Genomic DNA, 27,777 nt, shown 5'->3' with positions numbered 1-27,777 from the left:
AAGAGAAGAGAAGAGAAGAGAAGAGAAGAGAAGAGAAGAGAAGAGAAAAGCCTGAATGTGGCAGGGAAGTCAGAGGACTCGCAGGAGCAACACCAGCAGAAGCAACAGATAAGGACAGGGCAGATGTTGACGGTGGCGATGAGGGTATAGTGTTGAAAGCAGAACTGAGAACGAGAAGTGAACTAGGTGAGAGGACACAGAAACACAAGACAAAGTGCATGAGATGCAGAGGAAGACAGAAGCCCAGTCACAGGGTCAAGATGTCTCAAGCACTGATGACTCCTATCTGCTATAAGATGCACCCAAAAAAGTGTGACGACTGATAAATACTCAAGTATGCAAATAATTTACTTTCAAAAGGAAGGAAGGAAGGAAGGAAGGAAGGAAGGAAGGAAGGAAGGAAGGAAGGAAGGAAGGAAGGAAGGGAGGGAGAAAGGAAAAAGTAGAAGGATTTAGTGTTACTCTTACTCACATTCTGATGTGATTTCTCAAAACGTTGGAAAGTGAGGGAGTCGGAGCTGGTGCACTGGGAATGACCCATGACCTGCATTGTAAAAAGAATTCTGGCTGGGCTCAGTGGCTCATGCCTACAATCCCAGCACTTTGGAAGGCTGAGGCAGGTGGATCACTTGAAGTCAAAAGTTCAAGAGCAGGCTGACCAACATCATGAAAGCCAGTCTCCACTGAAAAAATACAAAATTAGCCAGGCGTGATGGTGCATGCCTATAATTCCAGCTACTTGGGAGGCTGAAGCAGGAGACTCACTTGAACTCAGAAGGCAGAAGTTGCAGTGAGCCGAGATCATGCCACTGCACTCCAGTCTGGACAACAAGAATGAAACTCCGTCGGAAAAAAAGAATTCCTCAGTCTGCACTGTGGAAGAGAGATAAATGGAAATGTAAGACATAGTCTCAGGCCGGCGTAGGAATCTAGAAAAGGAACATTAGCGGGACACCCTTCCTAGGCAGAGGGGGAATTGGTAGGAACAGAAGGAACAATTCAAGAGACCCCAAGAGGTGTGGGTGTGGGGAGCAGATGGAAGAAGGGGCACAAGACAGAGAGGATGCAAACCCTGGGAGAGCCGGAAAGTGTGGCAAGAAGGAGGCCACCTTATCTCCCCTGGCTGGAGGCCTGTCTTGGAGGAGGGACGTGGGTGTAGGTAAATTGTAGAAGACTGGGAAATTACCAGAAAGCACACTGATGACTTCAGTGTCCCCAATGAGTCATGAGATGAGGGTATCTGCTGAGAACGAAGGGAGCAGGAATTGAGAATGGGTCTTGAGAGCAATCAGGGGAAGGCTATAAATATCTCCTAATTCATCAGCCCTAAGGGGTAGGTATGTGACTCTCTCTGAACACCCTGCAAGCCTGAGGGCCACCAGTTAGAGGTTTCCACGCACCCAGCACGGTGCCGGCTGCTGTGTGTGTCTCTCCTTCATGAGGAGATATGATTAGTGGGCCTAACTCACAGAGCTCTCCCGCCTTGGAGTCTTAGCCATAGTGAAATTGTATTAAGGCCTTGAAGAAGCTATTGATTCTGAAGTGGTAGCTTTTTGAGATATATATATATGTATCTTTTTTTTTTCTTTTAATTGGAGACAGAGTCTCACTCTGTCACCCAGGCTGGAGTGCAGTGGCGCAATCAGGTCTCACTGCAGCCTCGATCTTCTGGGCTCAAGCAATCCTCCTGCCTCAGCCTCCCTAGGAGCTAGCCACCACACCCACTAATTTTTTTTTTTTTAATTTTTTGTAGAGATAAGGTCTCTCTCTCTCAATATCAAATTTCATTTTAGATTTGGGGGATAGATGTGCAGATTTGTTCCCTGGGTATATTGTGTGATGCTGAGGTTTGGGGTATGGTTGATCCCATCACCCAGGTAGTGAACATAGTAGCCAATAATTAGTTTTACAGCCCTTGACCCCCTCTCTCCCTCCCGCTTCTAGTAGTCTCCAGTGTCTATTGCTGCTATCTTTATGTCTATAAGTACCCAAAGTTTAGCTTCCACTTATAAGGGAGAACATGTAGTATTTAGTTTTCTGTTCCTGCATTAATTCACTTAGGATATGGTCTCTGTCTTGTCCAGGCTGGTCTCGAACTCCTGACCTCAGGCAATCCTCCCACCTTGGCCTCCCAAAGCACTGGGATTACAAGCATGAGCCTCTGTGCCAGGCCCTGAAGTGGTAGCTTTTTAAAAAATAGTTTGAACTATTGTCAATTTTTTGCTTGTGCTCTCATAGCTACGGTTTGTACTTATAATGATATATTGTTAAATTATCATTGTAATAATGATCATTATAATAATATAGCAGCCAATAATATATATTATATATCACATATATAATTATATAATACAATTATATATGTATACACACATTATATATACACACACATATATAATTTAGCAACTATTTATTTAATATATATTTGTTGAGCACACTCCATGTGCCAAGAACTATGCCAGAGACTGAAGAGACAAAAGTAGATGAAGTGTCTGCCATTACAGAATGAACAGTCTGATAGTTAATACAAAAAGATATTCAAACTAATGTAAAATTACAATGTAATTAGTGCTATAAAAATCAATGAGAAAGTGCAGTCAATACAGGTCAGGGTGTGGGAGAAATTATTTCGTCCCCCCTCATGTCACAGATCAAAGCGTTAATGTCCTTCTTGTGACCCATTCCTTTCAAGGTTGAACATCATTGCCCACCACCCCTTCCCCCCGTTTATGGCTCCTGACTCAGGTCTGTACACACAGCACGCGCTCAGTGTGTGTTTGATGACTAGACTGGAGTCATGGAATGCTCATCAGCCGTGTTAGTTATGACAGCCATGTGTGGCACCAGCCTGGCTTTTGCAGGAAAACTACAGATGGACATGTATGGAAATAATGGAACACTCCCAACTTTCTTGCTAATTTGGCAGGAACAACACACAAATACCACTGCGTGGACACTTTCCCCGGAAATGTTGTGTGTCATTGACATTTTTCATTTTTAAAAGGTATGAATTGTGATGTTCTTCACATTACTGTACACTGAATGTGTACGCTTGCTTCCCCTTGTTTTTCAGGGCAACCTCCGTTGACCCACAGGGGCATTCTGGAGAATGATGCTTATGCCCCAGGGACCGTCGAGTAGAAATATCTTGGGAGGAGGTGGGGTAGAGAAAGGCACAGGTAGAGGAGGAAACAGAAAAGCCATTTTATAGCCATCAATCTAGGAACACTAGCACTTTTTCTTTTTTTCTTGAGACAGGGTCTTGCCCTGTCACTCAGGCTGGAGTGCAGTGGTTTAATCATAGCTCATTGCAGCCTCAACCTCCCTAGGCTCAAGCAATCCTCCCACCTCAGCCCTCCAAGTAGCTGGGACTACAGGCACACACCACCACACCTGGCTAATTTTAAAATTATTTTTGTAAAGACAGGGTTTCACCATGTTGCCCAGGCAGGTCTCAAACTGGGCTCAAGCAATCCACCTGCCTTGGCTTCCCAAAGTGTTGGGATTACAGGTGTTAGACATCATGCCTGGCCACTAGCACTTTTTGTAAAATATAATGAACACATGAACATATTCTCTTGGTCAAGTTTGAAAACAATACAGATGATACAACACAAGGTTATCCTCCACTTTTACCCCCTTACATCCTTCCCAATTGCACTGTGTAAATACACTCCTGATCTTCATCCATATGTTTAGAAATATGTCCACATATAAAAGAGAATGTTTTTATTATAAATGTGATCATGCTGTATGTCATGTTCTTGGTCTCACTTTTTAGTTAGCAATGTATTTTGAGGATTATTCCATGTCACAACATGCTATGTATATTGGTCTACTGCCTGGTATTTCATAATCTATTAATCATTTTTATATCGATGAATGTTTAAGTCATCTCCAATTTTACCAGCAAAAATGCTTTCCACTACACAACCCACAAATTTTTCACTAAAAGATACCAATCTAACTAGACTGCCTTCTATGCAGTGTGTTCCACACCAAAGAATTTACTTCATATATTATACCCTTACTTAGCTTGCTAAGAAAGCTTGCCTATTGCTTCTTGCACCTGCAAAATAAAATATACTCTGGTTAAAACAAGACACAAAACAAATTTTCTTAACTCATTTTGTTCAAGAGATTTAAAAAAAAGAAGCAACGTAATAGGATCAGTGATTCAGTGATGTCTCTTACTATATAGAACTAAAAATGCATCTGCTCCTTGGTTTCAACCCCTACTGCTCCTGACTCAATTCAGTCTCCCCTCACCTTTTATATGGGTTACAGCAAAAAGCTTTATTTGTGTCCCTCTCAAATACATCCAGAGCAGTACAGTTGGCCCTCTGTATCCATAGGTACCACTTACATGGATTCAACCAAGCAAACATCAAAAAATTCAGGGGGAAAAAAAAAAGATGGTTGCATCTGCAGACTTTTTTCTTGTCATTGTTCCCTAGAAAATACATATGTAACAACTATTTACATTATCTAATACATTGTATTAGGTATTATAAGGAGTCTGGAAGTAATTTAAAATATAAATTTTCAATTTATATTTAGGATGTCTACAGGTTAAATGCAAATATCACATCATTTACATAAGGGACTTGAGCATCTATGGCTTTTAGTAGCGGTAGGGGTGTCCTGGAACCAACTGCCCACAGATACTGAGGGACAACTATGTTTCTAAACTATAATTCTCATCAGCCTGGTGGCTAGAACATATTAGTCCTTTAAAACATGTTTGCTATGGCTGGGCGCAGTGGCTCATGCCTGTAATCCCAGCACTTTGGGAGGCTAAGGCGTGTGGATCACCTGAGGTCAGGAGTTCGAGACTAGCCTGGTCAACTTAGCGAAACTCCGTCTCTACTAAAAATACAAAAAATTAGCCGGGCGTGGTGACGGGCACCTGTAGTCCCAGCTACTCGGGAGGCTGAGGCAAGAGAATGGCTTGAATCCAGGAGGCAGAGCTTGCAGTGAGCTGAGATCACGCCACTGCACTCCAGCCTGGGTGACAGAGCAAGACTCTGTCTCACATACACAAAAAAAATAGCTGGGGGTGGTGGCAGGTGCCTGTAATCCCAGCTGCTCAGGAGAGGCTAAGGCAGAAGAATCGCTTGAACCCAGGAGGTGGAGGTCGCAGTGAGCCAAGATTACACCGCTGCACTCCAGCCTGGGCAACAAGACTGAATCTCTGTCTCAAAAAAAAAAAGCTAGTTATGCTTACTACTCAACAGCAGAAAACAACAAACAACCCAAACTAAAAATGAGCAAAGAACTTGAATAGACATTTCTCCGAAGAAGATACTCAGATGGCTGAGAAGCACACGGAAAGATGCTCAACAACACTAGTCATTAGGAAAACGCGAATCAAAACCTCAATGAAATGCTACATCGCACCACTAGGGCAACTAGAATCAAAATGTGTAGGCAAAGTTGTGGAGAAATTGGAATCCTCACACTTTATTATTGAAGTGTAAAATGGTGCAGGCTCTGGGAAAAACAGTTTGGCTGTTGCTCAAAAAGTTAAATATAGAATTACTATATGATCCAGCAATTCCACTCCTAGGTATATAACCAAAGAAATTGAAAGCAGGCACTCAAAAAGATATTTGTACACCATTATTCATAGCAGCATTGGTCCCAGTAATGAAAAGGCAGAAACAACCCAAATGTCTACCAAGAGGTGGATGGGTTAGCAAAATGTAGTATATCCATAGAATAGAATATCATGCACCTTAAAAAGGAATGAAATTCTGACACATGCTACAACATGGTGAAACCTGAAAACATTATGTTAAGTTAAACTAGCCAGACACAAAAGGACAAATATTGTATAATTCTTCTTATATGAGATACCTAGAATAGGCAAATGCATAGAGATAGAAAGTAGAAGAGAGGATACCAGAGGCTGGGGAATGGAGAAATGATGTGTTATTGGTTAATGGGTACAGAGTTCCTATTAGCGACGATGAAAAAGTTCTGAAAACAGATAGGGGAGATGATTGCGCAATGTTGTCAATATACCTAATGCCACTGAGTTATAGACTTCAAATGGTTAAAATGGTAATTTTATGTTATGTATCTTATACAATTAAAAATCTCAAAAAATAAAGCTTGAGAACGTTTTTAAATTACTGGTTATGAATGTTGGAATGGATGCCGTCTTTCTCCTTCAAACTTTTCAATGGCTTCATTTTCTCAGATCAAATCCCTCTCACCGCCACTAGACTTTACCTGGACTTGGTCCTGCTGTGTTCTCCTGTGTCCACCCTTCTTGAATGCTGTGCCCAGCCAGGTCAAATAGCTTGCAATTTTCCTGTCCTCTGTCGCTTCTAGATGTCTCTGTGCTCGATATGCACAGGTCCCTGTCTCTGTAATTCTATTCTCAACACCACCCTCCAGCTGGAAAACACTTTCTTGTGCACCTCAGCTTAGCCTCCTCCAGAGAACTTTGACCAACAGCCATTTCACTCTTCAACTCCTGCCAGGAAAATGACTGTTCTCTCTCTTTCTCTCTCTCTCTCTCTCTCTCCCTCTCGCTTCCTCACCTTCTCCTGTGTAGATCATTATCATGGCTAATATAACATTCAATGCACTCATTTATTTATAGGTCTGTCTTCCTGTTCTGCACCAGGGGAGCGAGAGAAAAGCCTTTGTCTTACTTACGTAGCATGGTTTTAAGATCTCTGGCTCTAGTTGTGTGACCTTGAGCAAGATATTTAACCTTTTATAGGCCTAAGTTTTATCTTTCAAACAATGGGAATAATAATAGTTTCTATGTCATAGTTATGAGGAGTAAATGACATAATGCATATAGAGTGCTTTAGCAGAGAGTCCAATACACAATAAACAATAAAATATTTGAAGAAAGGAAATGCAAAGCAATCACATAATAACATAGTATTGGGTAATGTCATAGTAATTAACAATTGTTCAGTGGTTAAGGGGTCGAACATTTAAAGTCAAGAGTTTGTAAGAAGAATGAATAACCTAATCACAGACATTTATTTAGAAAGACATATGGAGAAGCTGAATGACTGGAAGAAAGAACAACATAAGGCTTCTTTTGGCCTGTGGACCATAATGCAGTCAAAATGCTTCTAGAGACTTTCCAAGTTTCAATTTTCTGCCATAAACTCTACTTCATCCAGAACCAGCCAGGTCCTGCCATAGACTTCCTTATCACTCAATACCATAGTCCTCTCAGAAAACAAAAACAAAAGCAAGCCCTCAATGAAAACAGGTGAGAAAGACTTATTGCAATAGGTTTCAAGACCAAACCAGTGGAGGATCTTCCTGTAAGGTGGTCTTCCTATTAACTTTGGAGAAACTCGGGAGTAAGTTTTCTATATGATGCGGTTACATCAACATATTGGCAAACTGCCTTTGCTCCTAGAGATTAAATCAGTAAGTAACCCAGTCTCTACGCCTGACTTTGGGTGTAAATTCTTATTTTATGTGAGTAGACACTGGTTATTTCAAGGTGTGCAGCTGGCTTGTGCAGTAGACACACAGTCATTATTTCCTAGAAGGCAAAACTCACTGCAGTGGACATTTCCAGTATCCTCCTGGTAACTGTACAGGATTTTCACGCAGTCACATTAAGCTGACTCCATGGAATGGCATCCCAGGGCTGGAGTTTTGACCCAGGTCTAAGCCATCAGCAAGTCTCATTTCCCTGTCCACTGATGTTCATAGTTCATAAGTGACCTAGTCAGAAGCAGTGAGGCACAATGACATTTTTCACTGCATCTTTTGAAAAAGAAACTATGACCTAAAACATAAGAAAATAAATGGGTTCACAGAGACGCTTCTGGTTTCCATAAAACTCAGGGATGAAATCAACATAATAGAAGGCAAAACAAAGAAATAAAGATAAAAATGCAGGTGCTACGGATATGCTGGAGCCCTGAATGGAGCTATGCCTCAAGCTCGCCCTCCTCTTTTCAGCTTCTGTGAGTCAATAAATTCCTTTTTTGACTAAGCTAGTTTGGGTTGGGTTTTTCTGTAACTGCAACTAAATAAATAATCCCCCTGGCATTTATGAAAGCCACCCTTCCCAAACAGGAGCTCTACATTCTGATTCCATAAAAAAGATAACCGGTTTCTCTACAGAACTCCCATGTGAGCGAATCAGGGCATATTCAAGAGGTTCAGTGTCTGGGTAAGGAAATCCCTCCTTTGGGGATGCCTGTGGTTCTTATTTCTGTGTGGGCCAGGAAACTCCCATAAATTTTACCTGTTATCACATTTTCTTTGCAAGCATTTGTGCTACTTCATGGGGAGGAGCCGGAAACAGAGGTGGAGAAGGGCAAACATGAGGTAAAATATGAATGATTGTGCAGGAAGCAATACAGCTGATGGCCTGGTAGCAAAGGACTGGCATATGGGTACATGCGGTGTGAATTCATGGCAGAGGAAACTAATCAGGCAACGTTATCTGATCTGGAACAGCAAGAGAAAGAAAGAGCCTCTATCCTTTTCTCCCGGTTTGGCATGGCTGAAACCTCTTACCAAGCTGTCAAGCTGGCATTGGAAGAATCCAATAAGAAACCGTGACTTCAGTTTGTGTTAAAGCCAGGAGCTGGGTTCTAAATTGTTTTCCAGTGATTAACTGTCATTTCGTGATCAGTGTGAAGCTGAAGTTCTGTTCTACAAAATCCAGGACAGGTTCTGGATTGAAAACAAAAGCCAAACATGCTGATGCTTGAATATAAAGAGGCAGGGAGTGACACAGGTTCCTCTGTGTAACAGAGTCTGGTCATCAAGTTTGCAGCTGAGGAGGCTATAAAAACACAACCAGAGTCTGTGAAGTTATTTCTCCCATGAAAAGAAAACTCCTAAAGCAATACTCTGAATAGTCTAAGTCTGAAGCTGCTCCCATGAAAGGTAGCAGAGTTTGTAGGAATGGGGCTCGGATTTTGATATTAGGCCTGGTTTCAAACCCTGCTTCCATCTCTAGCCGGCTCTGTGGCCTCGGGCACGTTTGTTAACCTCTCTGGATCAGTTTTCTCATCTGTAAACCTCAATATATTTCTTGAGAGAAGTAAGTTAGTTGAATTATGTTAAGTCTAGTAGAGTCCATACCCCCATAATAACTCAAATAAATGGAAACTACATGATACCACTTAACCTGGGAAGACTAGTACTGAATATAAGGGATGGGAAGGAGCGCTGTGGGCACTTAGACATTGAGACCTGTTCTCAGTTCACAGGCTGAGGGGTTAAAGTGCAGTTCATGTTAATGTGATTTTCTGCAGAACATTAAGAGAAAATTACCAATTTAAAGTCAAATTTCTGCATCTTTTTCAGGTTCCTCTAAGCTCAACAAAATCCCTAAACTGCTGAATGATCAGCTCTATAACTTCAGACTGGCTAGATACGAGCCAAAATCCAAAGATTTTTCACTGGACCATCATTTCCTCAAGAGTAAAGGTTGAGTTTTATTTCTCTTTGCAGGCTGATTACATAGCACAGTTCCTAATTGGGTGCTCAAGAAATGTTTATTCTATTCTACAGAAAAATGAATTCATCCTCAGACCCACCTAAAGTCCTGCTGGAAAGTGCTCAAAGTAGGAAGGAAGGGGGAAGAAGGAAAGTCTTTCTTGTTGTTATTAGTTAGGGTAAGGACTAAGCTGCTAAGGATGAACAAGACACTCCAAAGTTCAGTGATTTTTTTAAATGATAGAGCTTTATTCCTCTATCATGCTACAGCCCAAAGGTGAGTAATCCTACTGCCGAGGTCATTCTGGAATTGCCAGGGCACTGTCCTCACCAGCATGATCAAAGCCATGTCATCCACTCGAGGACATGAAAGAGAGGTTGGAGAAGCACACGCACTATTTCAAGGACTGAAGCCAGAAGTAGCATACTTCACATCTGCCCTTCTACTCACATTATGTGAGCAAGAACTTGGTCATGTGGCCATACTGCTTGGCAAGGGAACCTGCAGAATAAATACACATTCAATACTTTTTTTTTTTGAGACGGAGTTCTGCTCTGTTGCCCTGGCTGGAGTGCCGTGGCATGATCTCGGCTCACTGCAACCTCCACCTTCCGGGTTCCAGTGATTCTCCCGCCTCAGCCTCCCAAGTAGCGGGGATTAGAAGCACCCACCACCACACTCGGTTAATTTTTCTAACTTTAATAGACACGGGGTTTCACCACATTGGCCAGGCTAGTCTCAAACTCGTTACTTCAGGTGATCCACTCGCCTTGGCCTCCCAAAGTGCTGGGACACATTCGCTATTAAGGGAATTAAGGACAAGCCTCGTGCTATTTTCAAGACATATATATAATATAGGCTTGCATCCAGAATGTATAAACAACTCTCAACACTCAGGAATAAAAAAACCAAACATTCAAAAATAATGGACAGATTTGAACTTACACCAAGAAAGACAGACATATAGCAAATAAGCATGTGAAAAGATACTCAGCCTCATTCATCATTAATCATTTTGGAAACGCGAGCTACTACAGCACATCTACTAGAATGACTGAAATTACAAAGACTGGTCACATCAATTTCCAGTTAAGGTATGGAGGAACTAGAACTCTCACATGTTGCTAATGTATGAATAAAAAACTGGCACAACAAAATAAAAAACAGTGGTCAGTTTCTCAAAAAGTTAAATATACAGCTGCTGTATGCTTTCTACATATCAACCCAACAAAAAAGAAAGCACATGTCCACACAGTCTCAGACATGAATGTTCACTGAAGTTTTATTTGTAATATTAAAAGCCCAGAAACAGTCAAATGTTCATTGAAAGATGAGCAGATAAACAAACCGTATAGTATCTATATGATAAAATATGACTCATTCATTAAAAGGAATGAACTTTTGAAACACACAAAGAACATGGATGAGTCTCAGAATAATTACACCAAGTGAAAGAAGCCAGGACAAAAAAAAAGAATCTACACTATATAATTCAATTTATATCAAATTGTAGAAAATAACAGAAAGCAGACCAAAGAAGGGACAAGGCAGGCAAGGAGGGACAGAAGCAAAGGGGATCAGGATGGTGCACGAGAAAACTTTTTGAAGTGATGAATATATTCACTATCTTGACAACAGTGATGATTTCATGGTAGTATGGCATATGCCAAAAGTAGAAAACTGTACACTTTCAAAATGTGTGGTGTATTGTATGTCAGTTCCACCTCAATTTAAAAAGCATATGCCCTCCATTTTTATGGATAATGGGGAGAACATGTTTTGGTGGTTAATCAGAAGTAACTTCCACATATGGTATCTTTTTGATATTTTGCTATTTAGTTTTGTGAAATTCTGGACCAGAAAAAGAGAGACCATAAAAGAAAGGTTTCTGTCAAGAAATAGCATGATCTGTAGCTGTAGCCCCAGCTTCCGGCTCATGTGCCTCTGAAACACCAGCCACGCCTCCATCCCTGGTCTTGATCCGTGCAGTAAACACATCCTGTCCTGCACAATCCCATCAAACCCCCTCACTCACTACTAATTCATGCTGCCAACTACCAGTGACTTTGCACACCAGCCTCAGCCCTGTCTGCCCAAATGCACCTGTCATAATCTCACCACCAGATGCCCCACTGCAGTTCAGCCTGCTGAACAAGTTTCTAGCTAGGTCGACGCTTTGGTCATATACTATATGTCTAGCTAGGTCATATACTTTGACATTCTCAACAGAGAAAAGTCACTGTGTCTGTTTTCCATGGAAACTTTCTTAAAGCACCTCCCCAGATTTATCATTAGCCTCAATGGGACCTTTTCTCCCAACACTCCTTCAAAAGACGTTTTCAAGTCTAAGCCCTTTTGCAGCTGTCATGCTCCTTCCCTACAGCACAGCCCACAAGGTTGGGTGATGCTTTGGAATCTTCCTAGGTGAAAGTCTGAAATATATAAAGGCATCATAAAAGAACTCTAGAGGGCTTGGGTAGGATTACTCTAAGAATTTTATCCACCCACTTCAAGCAATTTCTTCTGTTGATCTTTAGGATTACGACTGAAACAGCCAAGGCTTTTGCTGATTTATCCCAGAATATCATCCTGGTTGCTGCACAGTTGTGCAGTATCACAAATGCAAAGGTTTTTTTTTTTTCTTCTGACTGGCTCAGAGTGGGATACCAGAACTAAGTATGAAATAAGCCTATATAAGAATAAGAAGATTTAAGGATTATAATTGATTCTCATAAACTTAGCTCAGGAGAACTAGTGGAAGTGATTTTCGTCTTCCTCCAGCATGTACTCAGGCATGGCCTGAGAAACAGAGAGTACAAACTCACCCTTCATTTAGAGGCCAAATTTTCCTTGGATGGTGTGTGTGTGTGTGTGTGTGTGTGTGTGTGTGTGTGTGTGAAGTGTGCTAAGCTTAGCCAGGCTCGAGCAATAGAAATTGTGCTAACTGGAGTAGATAGCTGTTTATGAATCAAGAAAATACACGAGAGAAGAGGTGAAGCATAGAAAATGCCAGAGGTTAGCTAAGTTGACTTACACTGGAACAATGAGACGTGGGCTGTCCTGTTGATTGAAGGCCTTACCTCTTGGGTTCTTGGAGCAGAACTAGCAAAAACAAACTGCAGAAAAGCCTTTTCTGCAGCCAGAATTCTTAGCAGGCAGTCATGTGGGGGTAATTGTGCCTTTGTCTGGCTCCTACTCCCTCCTCACCCTCAGACCCTCTGATTTCTGCCTGAATGGAAAGAACTGTTGCTGCGGTTGGGTCTTCATAGAGTCTGTGGTGTGGGGGAGAAGAGGTAGCTTCACTAGCAGAGACACCACCATTCTGACAAAGACCCTGGCGATTTACCTTTCCCTGAACGGAGCAAGGCAGGAAGGAAGCCGGTAGGGATTACTTGTCTAGCTGATGTCAGGCACTGTGCTCTGTGATTTCTCCTTCAGCATCTAACTTAACCCTTCAAAGTCCCAAGAGATGGGAAGTGTTAACCTGATTTTGCACAGAATAAGGAATTAAGGAGAATAATTTAAGGAATAATTTAACCTGAGGAAGGTTAAATAAATTGCCAGAACTTCACAGCTGCAATGTGGTGGGCTTGAGATTTGTGTCCACATCAGCCCAGGGAAAGGAAGTGATTCACAGGTATGGAGAGAGCAGGGTGGCCTATGTGAAGTCTGATGTCCTGAATTATGAGTCAGGCACTCGCTGATATGCAGGTCTTAAAGAGATTTAGAGAGAGAGAGAGCAATCACGATCCTGTTTGCCTCAGACCACTAGAATATTTTGGTGTGAAGCCTGCCACTTTCCAACGATTTACAAGAAAACAGGGTCAAACAGACTTATTTTGCTATAGACATTTTGTAGCTTTTTTAGATGTTATTGGAGACCAAGATGTTAAGATGTTTAATTCCATTGTAGAAATCAATGGGATAAAAATAGAGAAGCAAAACTGAATAGAAAAAAAAAAAAAAACGGAAATTAACAAAATTTACTCAGTTTTTTGGGACCTACCCCAATTAGTATTTTTAAACACTTTTGGTGTAAGAACTTGGCCACTGTTGGTGTCAAAAGCCTCTTGACTATGGCCATAGGAGGCAGAAACTACTGCCTCTTTACCCAGACCCTGAGCACATGGCCAAATGATACTTCCCAACCTCCCTTACAGGGAGGTGTGACCGTGGTCCAACGTCAGTCCTACACTGGGCAGTGTGAAATGAGTAGAGCTCATAAGTCTGCACCAATCCCGAGTCTGCACCATAAAGCCCTGTGTAGTCCTCCATGAGCTTTTCTCCCCCCAGCCAGCCAGAATGAGACTCCTGGAACTGTGCTGGGAGCCACATGTTAAGCCTGGTGGAGTCATGCCTGTAAGGAATCCAGGCCTCTGAACCACATCATGGAGGAGAGCTGCCCAGCCAGAATGACTGGCCTTGGAGAGTTACGTGGGCAAGATATATGCTTTTAGTATGGAAAACTGCTAGGACATGAGGACTTTCCTATTGTAGTAGCTCACACTCCCTTGACCAATACACCAGAGGTTTGGTTCTGCTCACTTCATAGAGATCATGAGTCTAAAAACACAACAGTCAGAAGAACAAAACCTCTCTCATCAGAAGGGAAGGCCTGTATGCTTCTAAGTCTCCACAATATTTCTCTCTTACAATTTGTGTCCCATCTACAGGAAGTATGGAAAGGGTTTGGAAAACATTTTCTTTATGTGATTTAGAAAGCGGAATTCAATTATGGCACCAAGAATATACTTCACTGAAGGGTAAAGTCATGAAGTAGAATATTCCTTTTCAGACTGATTGTGGGGGAAACTGAAATAAATTAGCAAAAAGCATGAACGATACAGTTTTTATGTAGTTTTATTGCAGTAAATTTAAAATGGGCTGAACAACCACTGCCTGCCAGAAATCTTTGAAGACCTGCTTTCGTGACTATAGAATATTGATATGTACCTGGCATCAATTATTTGGGTACAACGTGACATTTTAAAGTGCTTGAGGGTGTTTAAGACAGTTTTTCTCTTAAACACTTTAAATTCACCCTTCCTACAAATATGTTTAGTCTAGTAATATGCACTATCTGTAATTATCTGAGCAACAAGTAAATTTCATTTTAGCTTCTGTCAAATGCTACAATATTCCAACTGTGTGGCACTCCATTTAATGAGGTTTATTGAGTTGGCATCATTTTTATTCCATGGTGTGAGTAAACTATATGATTGGAAGGAAGTCTCAACCACAATTAGATAATGAAAGGATTGGTGTGAAACGTATGTCTTCTCCAAGAACAAAAGAAATCCTGAAATAGAAGCAAGCAATGAAGTAATGATTTTGGACAAAAGGGATTTATACCAAGTCCTTTGGTGCATAGATATTCCAAGGCTCTATGAGGCCTTGATTGGTTTATTGAGTGTAGGTAGCTAGAAATGATCACTGGAGCATAATTTATCCTTATCGGTGTGCGGGGTGAGAAGCTCAGAGCTCTTCCCATGGATGACTCATGCATTTATTTGCCCAGGTATAAGAGAGACATGAGGTAGGCTGAATAACCTGTTTATCTGCATGTGGACCCAAAGCACAGTGCAAACAAAGTGCTTTCCTTTTTAACACACCGAGAAGACACCCAAAGGTGGCAGACTGGATTTCTAAAGCCAAAAGCCAGCATGAATGGGCCTGTGTACCAGGTGTCTTTAAGACTCTGCCATTTGTGTGTGGCTGGCCCTTTAATAACAGCTCCAGGCCAAAGAAACATCATCTGGCAGGATTAGTCAGTTTGTTTTAGCAACCGCTTCCCCTACCCTGGTCTCCCATTACTTGGTCTGCTCTCCCCAGATGCTGACCCTGTCCCCCTCTAAGCCTGCAGCAGTTCCCTGTTTGGCTATCATAAGGTCCTAGGGAACTCCCAGTACTGATCCCTGGCAGCCCACAGGATACCACCTCTTGGGTCATGGGTAGAATCTGATACCCTCACCCAGCTTCTCTGGTCGCAACCCTACCTTGCCCCAGATTCCAGGCCTGTGTCAGACGCTGCTGCAGGAGGAGATAGGGAGCTGACCCTGTTTAGTTATGCCCAGGCTGGTGGCTTTCCCCAGGCAATTGTGGCAGCTAAAAATAGTCCTGAATCCAGGGATTGCTCCATAAGGTTTCATGTAGGAGGCTGCATTCCCACTATTGAGGAAGCACCTCCCACTATTGAGCAGCTGGCATCAGAGAAATCTTCAATTGGCCAGGACATTTTGGATGCAAGAGAGAAGAGACTGATTCCAACCAGCTTCAAGAAGAGAATTTATTGTCTGGGAAATGAAATATGGAAGTCCAAGAGAGCAGCAAGCCTTGGGCATCACTGGAGCCAGAATAGCCTCAAATGCTATTGTCAGGGATCTTTCTCTCTCTGTCTTAGAAATGATGAGTCCACCCGACAGGTAGCATGTCTGTTAGTGGCCAAGATTTGCATCCTAACACTTAGCAACTCCAGAGAAAGAAGCCAATATTTCCTGACAGCTCCAGGACTGAAAGTTCAAAGAGAACCCTAATTGTCCCAGGCTGGGCCACATGCTTATCTCTAAACCAATCACTGTGCCCAGAGAGAACTCTGATTGGCCCAACTTGAACACACATGCTCCATCTCTGAACCAATCTCTGTGACCAGGGGAGGAGCTCCCTGCCAGCCAGACCTGGGCCACATGCTCGTCCCTGTAGCTAAGGCTAGGGGCCAGGATCCCCAGTCCAATAAATGAATTTCCATACAGAATATGGGGCTCAACAGTAGCCCCCACTTTGCTATGCCCAATTGTCATTTTAGACCTTATCTTAGTTGACATGGATAACCACTCCTTCCTCGTTGAAACACTGCATCTACCTTGCAGCACACAGCACTGGTTTTCCTTTTATCTGGGCCTTTCATTCCCAGCTTTCTCTCATCTTTCTCACTCCAGCCTCCTTGTGCTGGAGGCCCCAGTGCTCAGCTTTTGACCTCTCTCTCTTCTAGCCTCTACCTGCACTCCAGTGGTAATCTCACTGCATCTTGCAACCTTAGATACCATCTACTTGCTGTGGGTACCCAAATTATACCGTCCTCTCATGCACTGCAGACTCCAGCCCTCCACTTTGTGACCTACAGGCATCTGAAACGAACACATTCAGCCCGGAGCTCCTGGTCGACCCCACTCCTTGCCATTAACCACAGCTCCTTTCCTGCAGTTGCTCAGTCCAAGAATCTCAAAAACATATTTGTCTCCACTCTTTCTCTAACATACCACATCCAGGCCATCAGGAAATCATGTCAATGTACCTTTACATCTAGAGTCCAGCCATGTCTTACCCCCTCCGCCATCACTGACCTAGGCCAAGTCGTGTAATGTCTCATCTGTGTGATCACAGTCTCCTCCCAACCAGGCATCCATCAGTGCACTGGTCGTGTTTTGGTGTTCTCTCATGTCAACGATCAGAATGAACCTGTGAGCACAGCCAGAGAATGACTTCCTCTTGTCAAAGCCCTGAAGTGGCCCTCAACTCACTCAGAGGGAAACTCTCACAGCAACCTGCAGAGCCCCACGCTACCTGCTCTCCGCCACTCATCCCCATTATTTCTCCGGAGTGATCTGCTAACCGGCCCCTCCCTCGGCTCAGGTCCCACAGGCCTCCTAGCTAGCCCTCTTGCTCACCAGCACGATTATACCTCAGGGCCTTTGCACGTGCCATTCCCTCTGCCTGGAGTCCTCTTTTCCCAGATCTCAGCATGATTCCCTCCCTAGGTCTTTCAGATTTTCACTGAAATTTCCCTTTCAGTGAGGCCCCCTCTGACCTCCCTGTCAAACCCCATCCTCACTCTGGGAATTCCTGTCACCCTTCATGGCTTTATTTTTTCCCATCATAGTGGGTACTTTCTACTACACATAATTCATTTTATTTTAAACATCGTTTGACTTGTTTATTTAGTTACGTTTTCAAAATGTTTTGGCTTATTTATTTTGGTCTTCTTCTATTTTCTCACCACTGGGCACCACAGGAGGAGGTGGAGTTTTTGTGTGTTCAGTGCTATAACATCCGCACCTAAGGGTAGCTTGCAATGACTGGTGAATGAATGAAACGGAGTGACTTTCTCAGTCCTCCAATCTGTCTCCCACAGGGGTGCAGTGGCCTCAGTCCCCCTCTCCCACCCCAGCCTCTGAGTCCCCCTCACTGATAGTCCCCCAGGCAGGGACCAGGAGGCAACACAGGGTCACAGGCCAGGCCAAGGCCATGGCCGGATGGCACAGTCCAGCCAGCAAAGGTGAGGCCAGATTCCAGAGGGTGGACAGGAGGCCTGGGCAATAGGGAAAATGTGGGTGGGATATCAAATTCCAGGGGTGGGATGGGGCCCAGCGGGGGTGGCTGGGCAGAGCCCAGCAGTGGGGATGGCCAGGCAGCGGCAGTTGGAGGGCATTCCATGGCCACTGTCCTCTGTTGGGCCAGCATGGCCAGATGCCAGGGCTAAGCAGAACGAACGAGGGAAGAGAAAACGTGAGACTCACTGAGGTCAGAATGGATGGGAACCAAGAAAGACACTCAGTGAGCTCAGCCGCAGAGGCAAGCAAACTGCTGCCCTTCCAGACAGGGCTGGCATGAGCTCTTTGCAGATGCCGGGCTCTCCCTGCAGGCCAGCATCTCTCCATGCCTTTCATTTGGCAGGCTGTGGCTCTGCGGGCAGGACCCCAACAACTGGTTCTGACAAGCCCAGGAGGGCATCCCCGCCCCCAGCCTGACACACATCCCCAAGGGGAACATGATGCAGAATGCAGCCACAGCGCCTCCCCTAGCTGCAGCCAGGCTCCCAGCTTGGAGGGGACCCCATTTTCCCAACTCCCCTACACCTGAAGCAATTTTTCTAGCTCTATAAAATTTAGACGTGTCTTAGCAACCTTCAAGTCCAATGTCCTCCTTTTATCTGTCAGAAACCTGAGGCCCAGAGGGTTAAGTGAGTTGCCCAAACCTCCCAGCTGGCAATAGCCATGCAGGGTAGATGCTCAGCTTAGAGCTCTTTGCACAGCACCATGCCGTGGAAGTAGCTTCCATTTCAGAATTGGCTCATCACAGACCGGGCCTGGGTGCTTTACCTGTGAATTAGAGCTCTCTAATGTTCTAGGAATCTGCAACGTGACAGGTGAGATAATGAAGCCATGCTGCAGAGGAGCCTGTTTATTTCACCCCTTGCTCTTGTCTCTGCTCCCCATTTCATGATGGGATCAGAGGAGGTCACTCCTCAGTCGGATGGAAATCTCTGCCCTCCCAAGCTGCTCACTCACTCTAAGCTCATTATCTGACTGGCTCATACTTTCCCAGGGGTGGCAGGGAAGAGGAAAGGTAATTAAGTGTTTTGCTTAAATGGCCTTTTCAGTTGACAGAAATAGCTGCCCAGGGATATGGTGGCTCTCCTTCCCAATTCTCTCCCTGCCACCGCTGGGCTGCAGGCCACAGACAGATGCCAAAGGCAAGGAAGGAAACCAATGATGAAACTAAGGCCAGATGGACCATTGGCTGCTGTCCACTCCCAGGTAATCTCAAAAGTGGATCATCTGTAGGCAGATAAAAGGGAAGAGTGAAATGTCCCTGAAGACCCTCTGTGTGCCCAGGTCAGCCCTCACTGTGCATGGAGACTGCCTGATACGTGTGGCTGCCGGTGGCCAAGGGACCAGGGACAAGAGCCAGCACTTTCTTCCTGCCTTGTGTGGCCCTCTGTTGGCCCAGCACACTGTGTCCTAGTCAAATCATTGGTGATGTTTAATGTCTTTTCCAGCCCAGAGCACTCACTGCTGCTAGAGAACACAGTGTTTGAGAGAAATGATACCACCACATAGAGTCTTCGTAGATTGGGGGACAGAGTGGGAGACGCAGGCAAAGCACGAAGGTGCATCTCCCCCAGACAGGAAGAATGAAGAGATGAGTCAACAACCTCCTAAGACAAGCAGGCAAAATATGCATTTCCACATATCGAAGAATTTGGATGCAAATGGAGTCATTATAAAAACTTACAAGGAGGTAGGGAAAGGGAGAATGAACACAGTAAAAAATATTAAATTAAAGGCACAAGTGGGATTTTTTTAGATTGGAAACCACTGATAAGGGTGTAAGAGGGTGCTTAAATCAGACTCCAAAGAGTTAAGTCCAGTCTTAGCTAACAGCACCTGCTGTAAGTCATGCGCACATTCAGCAGTATTGTGTTAAAGATAATAGCAGCGTTATTACAACAGAGCGCGCCATATACATTAGTGCCCACACAATGTCACCTGTCTGTGAATTCAGCAGAATTTTGTTCACAGAGTAATACAGGATTGCCATTGTTGCAGCTTAGAACTACACATTCATTAATAGAAACACAGTATCAGCGGCACTTCTATGCAACACTGAGTCCTAAAAAAAGATTCATTATGGAAGGTGGCCCCAAAGCCAGTAATGGCGGTCATTATGAGAATGTGCATTAATACAAAAGATCTATAATTATTTTTACATTTTTCCTAGTATCATCAGTGATCCTTTAAATTGTACACCTTTCTTGGTGTAATCATGTGTCCTTGCAGCCTCTATCTATGTGCAAAATTTCACTGCAAACTTAAAAATTACAGAAGATAGTCTCAGTAGAAAGTTTTTTGACTACCATGTTGCTTCCAACTGGACCTTAAATTGTGGTAAAGGTGACTTTCCTATCATTTATTGATATACTAAATTTAGCCAAATCAAATCGATCAAGTTCTTCATAATGTATCATTAGAACAAACACCCTGAATACATTCTTTCTGTATATTGGTTGAGATGGTTTGAGCTGGCCACCAAAACTGGAGAAAGGGAGAAAAATTGATATATGCAAGAAAATTCAATGGAGAAAAAAATGATTTGCCCAGACTTGTATTTATTGCTATAGAGATCCCTAATCTTGCCCATGTCCAGTTCTCCCCTCTTCTTATGGGTTGGCCACATGACAAGCTCCAGCCTGTGAAATGGCAGTGAGAGGGCCATGATTGTTTCTGGACTGTGTTGTAGAAAAGTGTGTGCCACCGTAACCCCATCTCTTCTCTTCCTATAATGTCGTCGTGAAAATTCAGCAAGCTATACATTACATTTTACTTTCAGTGTACGCATTATGCTTAAATAAAATGTGCAAAAGTCAGAGATGTCCCTGAATAAATTTTGTCCTCTAAGGAACCCTTCAGTCTTCAAAATTCTGGAGCCTTCTGGTGGCTCCATTCACCAGGGTGATTAATTTCTTATTGTGATAATTTAAAGAATGCCTACTCCCCAGGACAGAGGACCAAGGGAAGAAGGATATCAGAGCCTCAAAGATTCAAGTGCATAGGATTCATGGAGGGAGTGCCTTACAGAAAAAAAAAAGAAAAAGAAAGAAAAAAAAAACAGTGAGGGAAGGGAAGAGGGAAGGATGGCAGGGGAGGGGAGAGAGCAGGGCAAGGCTGCTGTCTCAGGTAGAGTCCAGCCTTGTCCTCGTCCATGATGGGAGGTTGGGGGAGCTTCATAGCATAAACAGAACTGCAGAGTGATCTTTCCACCACTACCACCACCGCTTGGTGCTAGAGGTCCTGCCTTCTATACCCCTATATTAGTCAGTCATTGCCTCTGGGTCTTCCTAACCTGGCAGCTTGAATTTGCTGGGCAAAGCTGCTCCCATCAGCTGAGGGAAATTTGGGGGAGAAGGAAAGACTTGATAGCTGTTAGCTACTGGCACACACAGCATCTGGGGCATTCAGCCCAGGAAAGTGGATTCAAGTAGTACCTGCTGCGGCCCACCCCTTGCCTGTTCATTTCCGCTTTCTCCTCACACTGAGTTCATTCCATGCACGCATGGCTTCTGCGGGATTCTGTGTCATGATTCCTAAGGAGCTTAAAAGAGGACAGTCAGCGAGATGAACTTCAGCTCCCCTGCTGCAGTTGGTCCAAGGCCATCATTGATAGTCACCGTGCCCTGCTCTGCCACACATTCTAGGTTCCCGTCACTCTTGGTCAGCACCTCTGTGGTTCTAGGTGATTTTTATGCAGGATCTGAGTCCTTGTTACCTTTCCTGACCAGCTATGTTTACTGTACTTGTCCAACTGCAATTTAAACTGAGCCTAAGAGCACCAAAAACCACCACAGAGGTGCATCAAAACACCAAACACGTGCCTCCCTGTTCCTTTTTGTAGCAGCAGTCCAACCGCCTCATGATGATCAGGATCAATTGTTCCTCTAATATAGTACATTTGTCTATGCCTGGTTGTCTATTGGCATAAAAAGACCAAAGTGGCCAGAGGCACAGCCATGTCTTTACATTCCCTAGGACCCTGATTATGTTCTTTGGTGGAAGCAGCCACCTCCAAGAACCAGGTTACCTAAAATTGTGTGGGTGGAATATATGAATTTCCTCAGTCAGTCATGATGATGAAAATGATGAACAAAGCCACTTCTACTTCCTGGAGCCATGTTTTCTACTTCTAGGTATATTAGCTACAACAGCATTAGTTCTAAAAGTTCACTGCATTCTAAAGTAGTCCCTCACCCACTTGGGGTGCCGTATTCAAGAAGGTGACTCAACTGCATCTTCAGGAGGCTTTTCCACTATTCTTTCAGGTTGGCAACTTCTAAATGGTGTGGCGTGGGGTAGAATAGGTAGATACCATGGTCTTGCACACACTGCCACACCTCCTTTGCCATAAAGTTTGTCTTCAGTCCAAAGAGATGTTATGGATGATCCCTTGTCAGTGAAGCAGACACTCTGTGGGCCCTTGGATAGTGAGATGGTCAAGGTCTTGCGGGCAGGAAAGATAAAGCCATATCCAGAATATGTCTCAGTCTCAGTGACTGAATCAATGTTTTATCCAGGGTGAGAAGAGGCTTCTGGAATAAATTTGCCACACACATCTTGCTGATCAGCTTCAGGATGTTAGCTTTTTTGAGCAGAACAATCTGACGTTTAGCAGCAGCAGTAGTTTCATCAGCCATGGTGAGAGCAAGTTCTTGCCGCTGGGCTCATGCATAACCTCTATTTCTGCCTTCAAGATGGCTCTACCCATGAGCCCATTGATCATGCCCTGGGGTAGCCAAGGAGAGATGCTGGCATCCACTGGCTAATCCATCTCATCTGTTTGGTTGTTCATACTTTTGCTGCAGTGGCTCTTGCTGTGTGTTTACATGCAATTCAAAGATCACACTTCAGGACCACTCCCATAGGTCCGTCCACATACCTCTTCTTCAGAATTTTTTGTTCCTCTTTTTCTATGGCCCTTAAAAATGAGTTGAGTCACATGTCACTTCCCCAGAACCCACATATATTCTTACCTAATCCACTTCTCTTTCTACACAAAGTGGATGGCCAGAGGCAGTACTGGTGTGAGGCTCTACCAATTGAAGGATTCTCCACCCCAATATCGTTCAGGACCACAAGAGGGGCCATAGTGCAGAAATAGTCCGTTTTCAGCTCATGTCAATATGCTCAGCTACTGTGTGCCAAGCTTGGTTTTGTTCATTGTCATCTGCCATAATCCATCTGGTTTTGTAAGAACCAGACTGATGATTAAGATGAAAGCCACTACCTCTGCATCATGTGTCAGTTAGTGCAGCACTTGGCCTCTGCCATTCTTTCCAGGATACCATGCTGCTTTTGATTAACTACCCTGATATGGGAAGGCAGTTTCAGGAGCCTCCATTGGGCTTTTCCTATGACAATAGCTTTTATTCCAAGGTCAAGGAACAAATATGAGGATTCTGCCAAGCTGAGTATGTTCTTGCCTAGTATATTCAGGAATTTGGGAAGTGACCATCTGTTGGTCTGTGAACCTGGGAGATCCACCATCTCATGATGGCTCAGGGCCATGGCTCCATTGATTACTTGTCCCATAAAGCCCTCCTCTAACAGGGACATGATGATGGTGCTTTGGGTTGGGAAGAATCAACATCAACTCAGGCCTATAACCAACAGCTTTTGAACAAGCTGGACATAACCTATTCCCAAGGGTTACCCTAGTAAACACCCATAGGTGCCTTTAAAGGAAAACTGAGGAATCCCTACAGTATACATTTGTCTTGGTGTTGCAAAATCCTCCCTTACTGGGACTTGACCCTCAAATACAGGGTTCCGCATCTGAGAACTGGCTCATGTTTGGAATTTAGGCAATAGATCATGAGTTTCCACTGTGATCTTTCCTTCTATACTCTTCTGCATTCTTTTTCCCTTCCAATGCCATATTTATAAAGCAATAACCTATAATGGCTGCTATAGCTATAAGGATGAAAAAGAAATGGTCCCTGACCTCCTGAAAATTTTTTCTCCCACGTTGTTATGATCTGAATGTTTCTATCTCCCCAAAATTCATATGATGAAATCCTCCAATGTGATAGTATTGGGAGGTGGGCCTTGGGGAGATGATTACATCAGGAGGGCAGAGCCCTCATAAATGGAATTCATGCTCTTTTAAAAGAAATCACTGAAAGCTAACCATCCACCTTCCACCAAATGATAACAGAGTGAAAAGACATTGTCTATTAACAAAAGAGTGGGCCCTCACCAGATACCAAATCTGCCTTGACCTTGAACTTCCCAGGCTCTAAAATTGTGAGAAAAAAATTTCACATACATTGTTTATAAGCCACCTAGTTTCTGATAATTTGTTTTCACAGCCTGAATGGACTAAGAAAGTCTTCTCTTGATGACTTTCTCTTAACATCACAGGCTGAAATACAAGAGTATGAAGATAGAGAATGTTGTGGATTCTCAGGGGCTAACATATTTCAAAGTAAAATTGACAACAATAATAATGGTTAATATTGAGGAATTACCACGTATTCTAAATGCTTTACTCAAATTATTTTATTTAATCCTTATGACCTTATGAGAGAGGTCTCCTCATTTTGTTGATGAAAAAACTCATTCTTAGAGAAGTGGCCAAAGTTTGAATTGCCTCCTTAAGGTTATTTATGACCAAAAAAATTAGGGAGCAATCAACAACAAGAAAGGGATTCAAGCTGGTTGGAACTTTGACAAGAGGAGGTCCAAGTCGACAAAAATCTTAATTTGCAGAGTACACATCCAAAAATTTTCTTCTCATATAATTCAATGACAGGGAGTTCAAAATTCAAGAGATTAAGTCTCTGCAGCCCAGTCTGGATGACAGTCAGAACTTCTCTCAAAAAACAGGAAGTCCTATCCAGGCAAGCAAAAGAAATACAAGATATCCAAATAGAAAAAAGAAGTCAAATGATCTCTCTTCACTGATGATATGATTCTCTACCTAGAAAACCCTAAAGACTCTGCCAAAAGGCTCCTAGACCTGATAAATGACTTCAATAAAGTGTCAGGATACAAAATCAATGCACAAAAATGGGCAGCATTTCTAGTTTATGTGCTGCCGAAGCAAGCACAGAGTAGCATTTCTATACACTAATAACATTCAAGCAGAGAGCCAAATCAGGAATGCAATCCCACTTACAATAGTCATACACAAAAACAAAATATCCAGGAATACAGCTAACCAAGGAGGTAAAAGATCTCTACAAGGGGAACTACAAAACACTGCTGAAAGAAATCAGCGATGACATAAACAAATGGGAAAACATTCCATGCTCATGGATTGGAAGAATTAACATCATTAAAATGGTCATACTGCTCAAAACAAGGTATAGATTCAACATTATTCCTATCAAGATACCAACATCATTTTTCACAGTATTCAAAAGAAACTATTCCAATATTCATTTGGAACCCAAAAAAAAAAAAAAGCCTGAATAAACAAGGCAATCCTAAGCAACACAGCTGGAGACATTACATTGTCTGACTTGAAATTATACTACAAGGCTACAATAACCAAAACAGCATGGTACTGGTACAAAAACAGACAGATAGACCAATGGAACAAAATAGAGAACCCAGAAATAAAGCCACACACCTACACCAACTGATCTTTAACAAAGTTGACAAAAATAAGCAATAGGAAAAGGACTCCCTATTCAATAAACAGTGCTGAGATAGCTTACTAGCCATATGCAAAAGAATGAAACTGAACCCCTACTTTTCACCATATACAAAAATTAACTCAAGATAGATTAAAGATTTAAATTTCAGACCTCAAATTACAAAAACCGTCGGAAAAAATTAGGAAATAGCATCCTGAACATCAACTTTGGCAAAGAATTTATGAGTAAGTCCTCAAGAGCAATTGCAACAACAAAAAATAATGACAAGAGGGGCTTAATTAAACTAAACAGCTTTTGCACAGTGAAAGAAACTATCAACAGAGTAAGCAGATAACCCAGAGAATGGGAGAGAATATTTGCAAACTCTCCATGCAACATGGAGATATGTGGATATGTGGATATGTAGTCTAATATCCACAATCTGTGTGGAAATTAAAACAACTCAACAAGATGACCCCATTGAAAAGTAGGCAAAGGACATGAACAAACACTTCTCAAAAGAAGACATACAAAAGGCCAACAAACATATGAAAAAATGCTCATCACCACTAATTGTCAGAGAAATGCAAATCAAAGCCACAATGAGATATTGTCTCACACCAGTCAGAATGGCTACTACTAAAATGATAAAAAATAGCAGATGCTGGCAATACTGCAAAGAAAAGGGAATGCTTGTAGCACTGTTGGCGGGGATGTAAATTAGTTCAGTCACTGTGGAAAGCAGTTTGGAGATATCTCAAAGAACTAAAAACAGAACTACCATTCAACCCAGTAATCCCATTACTGGGTATATGCCCAAAGGAAAATAAATTGTTCTACACATGCATTCATATGTTCATCACAGCACTATTCACAATAGCAAAGACATGGAATCAATCCAGGTACACATCAATGGTGAACTGAATAAAGAAAAAGTGGTACATATACCCTATGGAATACTACATAGACATTAAAAAGAATGAAATTATGTCCTTTGCAGAAATATGGATGCAGCTGGAGGTCATCATGCTAAACAAATCAATGTAGGAATTGAAAACCAAATACTGCATGTTCTCACTTATAAGTGAGAGCTAAACACTGGGTACATATGGACACAAAAAGGGGACCAGCTGACACTGAGGACTACTAAAAGGAGTGACGGGAGGAGGACCAAGGGCTGAAAAACCACCTATTGGGTATTATGCTCACTACCTGAGTGATAGGATCATTTGTACCCGAAACCTCAGGATCATGCAATATACCCATGTAACAAACTTGTACATGTACCCCCTGAATCTAAAATAAAAGTCAAAATTAGGCTAGGCTCAGTGGGTCATGCCTGTAATCTCAGCACTTTGGGAGGCCCAGGTGAGAGGATGGCTTCAGCCCAGGAGTTCAAGATGAGCCTGGGCAACACCAGGGGACCCTGTCTCCACAAAAAATAAAAAATTAGACAAGCATGGTGGTGCATGCCTGTAGTTTCAGCTACTCAGGAGGCTGAGGCAGTAGGATTAGTTGAGCAGGAGGTGGAGGCTGCAGTGAGCTGTGATCATGCCACTGCACTCCAGCCTGAGTGACAGACCAAGACCCTGCCTCTGAAAAAATAAAGTTCAAATTATTAAAAAGAAAAAAAGAAATTAAGTCACCTGATTCAACAATTATCCAGTGGAAACCCTTGCCATGTACTGAGCCTTGAGAAAGAAACCACCATATATATATAATATATATATATATATATATATTTGTCCCAGAGTGAGACGTGTGTGTGCGTGTGTGTGTGTGTGTGTGTGTGTGTGTGACGTATATATATTTATGGCAGGAGAAGATGTGTAAGCTTCAAAGCACATTTCACCAAGGAAGGGCTCTGTCTGGGTGATGCTCCATATTGAAACAGCACCTTCCTTCCTCTGTATGCATAGGAAACACCAGCAGGGATTTTTTGTTATGAACTCCCTGGGGACCCAGACCCTAAAAAGGGCTGGGTTGGGAGTCACCAAAGCAGAAGGATATTCATGCTTCTACCCACTCCTGACATGCTTCAGTTCCAAGGTTACAAAGCATGTGTCAATAGCAGGCAACTTTATGCTTGACTCATAAACCAAGACTGAGCTGCAGGAATGTCAGGAGCTCAAGTCACACTCAGCAACTAGGAGCACAGTCAAAACTGATCTACAGAGAGGGGGACAGTCCAGATCTGTTACCCAGAACTCATCTGTGCTGTGCCCTCACCCAGAAAGTTCTCACCTCCCACTCTGCACCGCCCTGGTTTCTTCTCATCCTCAGGCCTCAGCACAAAGATCCATTTGTGAGAAAGCCCCTCCCTGACCACCCTGCCCAAGCCAGGTCACCCAGCCAGCGCTCTCTCAGTGCATCCTGCTGTTTCCTTCACAGCGCTGGCTGCCATGAATAATGATAAATG

Source organism: Piliocolobus tephrosceles, chromosome 7 (assembly GCF_002776525.5).
Source record: "Piliocolobus tephrosceles isolate RC106 chromosome 7, ASM277652v3, whole genome shotgun sequence".
NCBI classification, from domain to species: Eukaryota; Metazoa; Chordata; class Mammalia; order Primates; family Cercopithecidae; genus Piliocolobus; species Piliocolobus tephrosceles.
The sequence above is the reverse complement of the archived record's forward strand: the minus strand, read 5'-3'. Positions refer to the sequence as shown.